This window comes from Lissotriton helveticus, chromosome 7 (assembly GCF_964261635.1).
Source record: "Lissotriton helveticus chromosome 7, aLisHel1.1, whole genome shotgun sequence".
Lineage (NCBI taxonomy): Eukaryota > Metazoa > Chordata > Amphibia > Caudata > Salamandridae > Lissotriton > Lissotriton helveticus.
The window spans coordinates 1,423,037,352-1,423,044,669 of NC_136068.1; the positions used below are offsets into that span (position 1 = coordinate 1,423,037,352).

General features: G+C 39.8%; 1 long non-coding RNA gene across 1 annotated transcript in view; it reads left to right on the top strand.

Moving 5' to 3' along the window:
* Positions 1-6,929, top strand: part of LOC144767447 (uncharacterized) — a 32,571-nt gene extending 25,642 nt beyond the window's left edge. Inside the window, exon 3 of the long non-coding RNA XR_013598208.1 lies at positions 6,834-6,929. This is a non-coding gene — a long non-coding RNA (uncharacterized LOC144767447). The remainder of the gene's footprint in view (positions 1-6,833) is intronic.
* The last annotated feature ends 389 nt before the right edge of the window (positions 6,930-7,318 follow it).

The following is a 7,318-nucleotide window of genomic DNA, read 5'->3' on the forward strand; positions in this document are numbered from 1 at the left end:
GAAGTACGAGAGTTCCAGGTGCATGGACTGCCAAGTTCTGCTTCAAACAAAGGGGTTCGCACAGAGCCCTATCATGGCTATTCCCTAGGAGTGAAACCACATTACGATATTACAACCTGATATAACGTGAAGAAAGCAGCTGCGGTGTCATGAACTAACCTCCCGGGCAACCGGATATATATTGACGAAAACTCCAGCATTATTCACGTCTCTAGGAAAGTAGAGGGAGTAGCCATCCATCCGTTTCTTAATATATGGGAGTGGGCGTGGGATGGATATAAGGAGGTCAAGGCAAATGCACATTCTTACTTCAAGGCAGGCTACATTCTCAAGCCATAAACTGAGAAGCTAAACCTCATACAAAAAACAACTAATAAGGTGAAATTAAAAAGGGTAAAATTGCATTTCTAAAGTGGGAGATTGCACTGTAATCTCATTAATGGTTGCTTGGCCTGATATTACAAAATTCGGGAAGCTTGATGGTGTTCCCCCATGGGATCACTTTGGCGAGGGAGGGGTAAGACATCTGCCAAAACTTGTACATATACATCAAATGAAAATGAAATGAAAATAGCACAAAGCCTGGTGTCCATGGACAGTGTGACGAATACAGAATGCCTGTAAATGTACTCTAGTAGGGTGAATGCTTAGAGGAAATAAAGCGACATTTTAAAAACAGAGGCAGAAACAAGAACATCAGAACACAAGCCAAGGCAGAAAACAATAAAAAGAAAAGAGCTGTCCCAAACAGCAGATAAACAAGTAAAGTGTAAGGAATCTGTACTTAGCCGGAGCTCCTAAGCTAAGAACCGTAGTAACGTTTTGACTGCACAAACCACTTAGAAAGCAGCAAAGAAGAGCAACACTGAAGTCAATCTATGGTAAGCAGCAGGTGGGATTAAAGTCCTTTTGCTGAGTACAACAGGTCTTGCAGACAGCACATGCGCACTGCCTAGCTTGACCTAAAAATAAATACTGCAATTTTGAGTAAAACCAAGTTGTACAGCCAGTTATTTTAGCAGCACTCCAAATCACTAAAACACATGAAATAGCGGATAGCCTACTGATTGTACAATAACTTTCTCGATGACAGTTAATCACAATATTTAAAATAGCAACCTTGATAAATTCAGCGTTGGCAAATAGGTAAAATAAGCTGTAAAGATAACAACATAACATACAAGGCAAAAACCATTGAAAGAAATTGCCAATAGTGGTTGGTTCCTAACTTAAGACAGCATATAAGGGGATCTTCCCTGAAGGCTAGCCTTCCATTGATTTCCTACATCTCGCAGCGGAAGAAAGGAACCTACTCTAAAACATATATTGTGGCTGTTCAGCGGATGGAATAATGCTTCTGTTCAGTTACTTGATCGAGGTTATTTAATAGTGGTTTAAGATGGTGTTTGACCAGAAAACTATTTGTGAGTCATTAGATAGATATTAATTTAAGATTTTTACTGATAAAATCACAAAGAAGAAGTAAAGCTCCAATCCAATGTCACTGTTCAAAGTGGTCCCAGACCTAAGTGCAATATTAAGCTAACTGTGATGGAGTGAAGGTCAGATGCAGTAAGCAGGTTGCCTTGGTTGAAGTTGTTACTGATGGACTTAGTCTCTGAAATGGAAGTCAAAATCTTCCAGTGGGGCATGGTCCAAGGCTGTGGCCAGGGATGGTCCCTCAAAGTTGCATATGTTCTTGTTGAGTTTCCACAGAATTGGTTGTGGCACCTAAACCTCCAAGTGGGGCACACCTGGATTTCGTAACTATCAAAGCCTCCTGACAGGTTTGATAGATTTGCTTCCTTGCTCCAGTTCAAGGTTTTACCCTTGGCAATTACTCACTTAGCACCTGATTTAGAGTTTAATGAATGGGTCACTCGATCACAAAAGTGATAGATAACCTGACTACTGTAGTACAAGTGCCTTATATCCAATGGCACGTGTAATGCAGCAGACTGGATATCCGTCACATTTGTGATGGAGCAATCCATCTGTCGAAGTCTAAATGAGGCCCTTAGTCACTTCTTTGAAAGTCAATATCCTACAGCAGGGAACGTCTGGGAATTTTAGCTGGGCAAGTCTCCTCAAGGCTGCAGGGTAGGGTAGAGACCGCTCATTCTCTCTCTATCACTTGTACCAAGCAGATCGCCCACAAGTCCACCAGAGGGAAAGTACCTTGTGAACAGCTGACTAGCAAGCCTGTCTGCAAGAGAGCCTCATCTGTACTGACTGGAACTGTGACTCTCCCTGTGCTCCCCAGTTACCAGAGGCTAGCTGCCTTTGGCACAAGGTCTTGCTGTACCTGTTTTCAGTGCAGAAAAAAGCTATGAATGGGACAAACCTGTCCCAGCCCTCCAGAGGTAGAAAAAATGGCACCCAAGGGATAGTCTGCAAAAAAGTGGTCACATATTGCGCAGCGATTTTTTGCAACATGTCTTTGATATTACAATATGACCTATTTATTATTATTGGGCATAGCAACATCACAAATTTTACAGGGGTGGCAGAAAGACCTTCATAGTAACTATTAGGCAGGTCAAAGTATGTGACCCCGGGTGATTAGCTACAAACATGGGGATTGTGGCCTGCTAAGAACAACAGACCATCATGCCTACATCTATATTCCCAGACAGGAAACTGTTTTTAAGCAATATATGTTTCTTAAAGGAACTGGGGCTCCCTAAAATTAAACAGGAGAAAACATTAGGGGAGCAAGTAGTGGTCCCACTGCCTAGTCCCTCGAGGGTGGCTTACAAATTCAGAAAGGGGCAGATCTTCTTAGTGAATTAGTTGTCCCTTTCTTTGTGGTGTCAGTACATGACCCATGGTTTGTGACTATAAACAATTTGCATACCATTGCAATTCGTTGTTGCCCCTTTCCCTTGCCTAATTGTAATTCAAAACGGATTGCAAACAACATTTTGCAAGTCAGAAAGGCCTTTCTGACTCATTAAGCAGATTTAGAACATATAAAAACACCTTTTTTAATCACAAACAATGTGATTTTGTGAATCACAGAGTTTACAAATGCAAAAGGACTTTGTGCATCAGGCCGCAGGTCTTTCTCTAACCTTTCTCCCTGCAGCAATGTGAACAATCATATCCTCTTAATAATATACAGTCATTTTCTTTATACACAATACATAATTCACAGTTTTTTTCTTCTTCTCCCAACTTATTGATAAAGGCCAATTGCAACTGCTATCTGATCACTGATTGAATTGTTCAACCCAACCATTACAAACGGAATAAGGATTTTTTAACATGGTTTACCTTATTGCTGTTAAAACAATTGTATGTTTCACAAACGTGTAAGTTTACCTTTGTGACTCAGACTCAAAGTACTCTTTAATTTTTTTTAGACAGTGACTCTATACTATTGTTGGTGACCAACACATCCAAATACCCCTCTCTACCAAAAATATCCTGAACAAACCTGTTGATGAGTTTTGTGGAAATGTTCTTTGCACATTTTTTCAGCAGACCAGTTGTACATATAATTAATCATTACAATTAAAGACTCAATCATCATCAACATTTCTCAGCATTCCAAAGGGTCTGAAAATGTCTCTTGCCACCTTGCTCGACTCTGCCAATGGGGCTTCCACTGGAGTATTAGGAGATGGTGCACTCACTTGAGTTTTGACAATTAAATATGTAGTCACCACAATCTCTCACATACCCCTCTATGATTTTATCCACTCCAAGCACCACAACTTCTCTTGAATCCTGTGTTTCATGGCCCGCATTCCTTCAGGGCCCTCATGTGCTCTGTGTATGTTATGTCTTCCAGTAATACCAACAATTGACAATATTCTAGTTAGCTCTTTGGAATATATCAGCTCTCATGCGTATTGTCCAAACGGCCTCTCTACCATTCCAAATTACTTATACATGGCCACCCTTCTAGTAAGGTACTCTTTCATGTGACAAAGTACCTTGTTATTCTCAATGGACTTCTTCCATTCCACTTCCTTCAATGCTCCACTAACTATGGTACACACCTGATTGACCATACATACAATTTCCATGTTCTCTTCTATGTACCATTATTCACTTCCTTCAGGTTCCCTGTATAAGAAATTGGTTGCAAAGTTTTTTGAGCCTGGTATGTTTTCCTACTGATAAATGAATTCTTTCAGCTGGCAATGTCACATGGCAATTCGCAGCACCGCTCTTCCACCCCTATGGGTGCTGAACAGATCTACACCAGGCTTATAGCCTGTGCGTAAATTCCATATCAATCCCCATACAAATGTTCTAAAATATTGGACACGCCCACTCAATATCTCCTTCTCAATGGTAGAGTACGAAAGTTTAGCTCCTCACAATCATCAAGCTGCAAACACTATTATCTCTTCTCTATCATTGCTTCTCTTTAGTGACAACAGGGCACCAATCATATGGCTGATCACATCAGTGGTAGTGATGTTTACAGCCTTTTTGTAAAAAGGTTTCAAAGGTCAGGGTCAGATGATGTCACTTTTAATCTGTTCAGATGGCACTCTAAGCTGCATAACCCAGACATGGTATTCATTCATTCTCAGAAATGTATTTCAAAACGGCTTTTATCAAAAACACAATTCTGAATACTCCGCTACAACTAATAATGGCCTCAGCTGGTCATTGTGTTCTAAATTGAGAGCTTTCCCAATGGCCTCAATTAGTTCTAACTTGGGTTAAATTCCCTTCTTTGATGGCCAAGGTAATTTACATCATCAGGAGCAAAATGACATTTGCTTTCTTTTATGTTAATACCACTGCTTCTCAAAATCTCTGTGTTGCATGGAAATATACTACCCACACCGCAGCCATGAGCAATATTCCCATCACAGCTTGAAAAATAGATGACAGAAAAGTCAGACCAAAAGGCATGCCCTTATACCAATAAACAGCCTCCAGTCTTACTAAAAATGTGATGTGGTGAGTCTTGACAACTCTATTTGATGGTACTTCACCAACTTGTCAAAGAAAGTGAACCGGTAAAGTCTTCAAAGTGCACAAATGTTGTGGTATTTGGAAAAAATTGGTCATTCACCCAGATAGCACTTTTCAGGTCAGGGAAGTCTCCACACAGTTTGAATGATTTATCTAGCTTGAGAGGTGAAACTACAGGGACTAACCATTCTGAGCTTTCAATCTCTTCTCTGATTCCCAGGTAACATAACTTATAAATCTCCTTCCTAATTTGTCTCTTAAATCTAAAACTACGTTCCTAGGCTTGTGTGCTGTTGGATTGACATTTTTTGTTCAATATTGATTTATGCCATAACCCCTTGAGCTTTCCCAATACGTCTGTAGATACAGTGGGATATCCATTGATCCACCTGCTTGCATATTATGATCCCCCTTATTTTGAGTTAGTGTAAATATTTTAGATCTAAATACAAGTATATCTGTGTGGTCGGGGTCCAGCACCAAGTTTAATTCCCCTTGCTCATCCCAACATAGCAAATTAAAGCCTTTTGGACACTATTCCTTTACCCATTATCGCCTCAAGCATCAAATTCACTTTGAAATCCCCCATCATTTCTATGCCTTTACCCCTGTAGGTGAAAATGTTGATGGTCGACTCCCCATCAGGTTATATGGGGACATGAATTCGCCATGATTTTTTATTTTTTCCTGTTAATGAAAATGTCACAGTATTTTACTTGCACCTCTTCTCTGTGATAGATGTAATGCCATTTGCTTGTTCATCAATTACTAGCAATAATTAGTCTTCACTCCCTAATTATCTTGTACTGATCCCCTAGTTCCACTACTTTGCTCTTATTGTTTCTGTCATTGTCAGCAGATTTGCATGCGTGGCCAAAGTGAGCCTTTTTGCTATGCATAAAACATACTCGAAGTCATGCTGGACAGTGTTTTGCCTTCCTTACTTTTGCCTTGCTGCCACAACTAAATCATGGTAAAATAACCCTGTGATTTTATTTTATTCCTTCCTGTGTTCTCTATGCAACGAACATACTTTATTCTTCCATTAGTCATTTTGTATCAATGTTTAACCTCATTGTTGGTGCACACATCAATGAGTGTCAACATCTCCCTCATGTGCATATTTGACATTTCTATTCTTCGAGATGAGTGCAATGCAGTTTCAGATCAGGAACGTTCAGTGACAATAATTTTTCCTGAAGCTTTTGCCATTCTTCTGTCTATCAATTCACCCCTTATAATTTTAGTGTTATGTTCTGGCTTGATAGTGAAGTTGTTGCCAGACATACATGAGAGAATCACCAAAAGAAGGACTTTGGGTCTGACCTCATGTTAGGAGCAAGGAGTACACATTGTGACTGGGCAGACGTTAAGTGCTTCCATACAATGTGCTTGCCCTCCTCACAGCTATGAACATTTTGTTTATTTATCCAGCTGCTTGAGCTTTAACTTTTAGTGGTGCATACATGACATTGCAAAGCTATGTAACTAGATAAGTTATGTATTTTTTCTGGCAACAACACAATGGGAAGAGAGCAGTCTGGCTTGATTGTAAAACTACCACCTGATCATTTAATCTACACCAGTATTATTATACAGTTAAGCAATGTGTAGTCACAAGTAGCAGCAAGTATTCTTAAAGATGCAACAAAAGCATTCACTGTTTCACATAGTATTTGTGTACATTTTAAAATCTTTTGCCTCTCAAGGAGTACATTCTTGCGTAGATTAAACCTTTTTTCAAGAGTTTTTATGACAGTAGCATCTAGTCAGTGAGCTCTGCAGTGTCACTTATGCAGAGTGCAAAACCTAACCCCTTCTGTTAGAACAGTTTTCAAAATAGATGTGCTCTCTGGTCCTAATTTATTCACCAGTGCCACTTTTTTTTTTAGGTCAATACATCACCACCAGTGGCTACCAAGTATGCCTCAATCAAACGCCTTTTTCCACTGCTGTCAATTAAGTAAAAGTGTGGATGAGTCATTCCCTTCACCCTAAGTAAAATGCTACATGTAAGTAAATATGAGTTTCTCCTTTGTACAAACTGGAGCATGCACGCAGTGAGTGAGTGCTTCTGATGGTTGCCTTGATATTAGATTGCGGTATGAGCCATAAAATGGGAAACTAAATATCATTTACTATTTCTTAAAGTGCATGCTCAATCAATTTCTCTTCTTTTTGATTCAGTTTAAACACTTCCAGAAGGATCAGGATGATTGCAAGTATAATTGTGTAATTGTGCCATCTGTTCACATTGCTAAGATAGTTGCAACGTAGGGACGCCATGGAGATTGGGTTGTCACAGAGCGGGGAACGCAATAACGCAAACAGGCCTGACATACACATTAGTTGCTTGAATCCACCTATGCTATAGGCC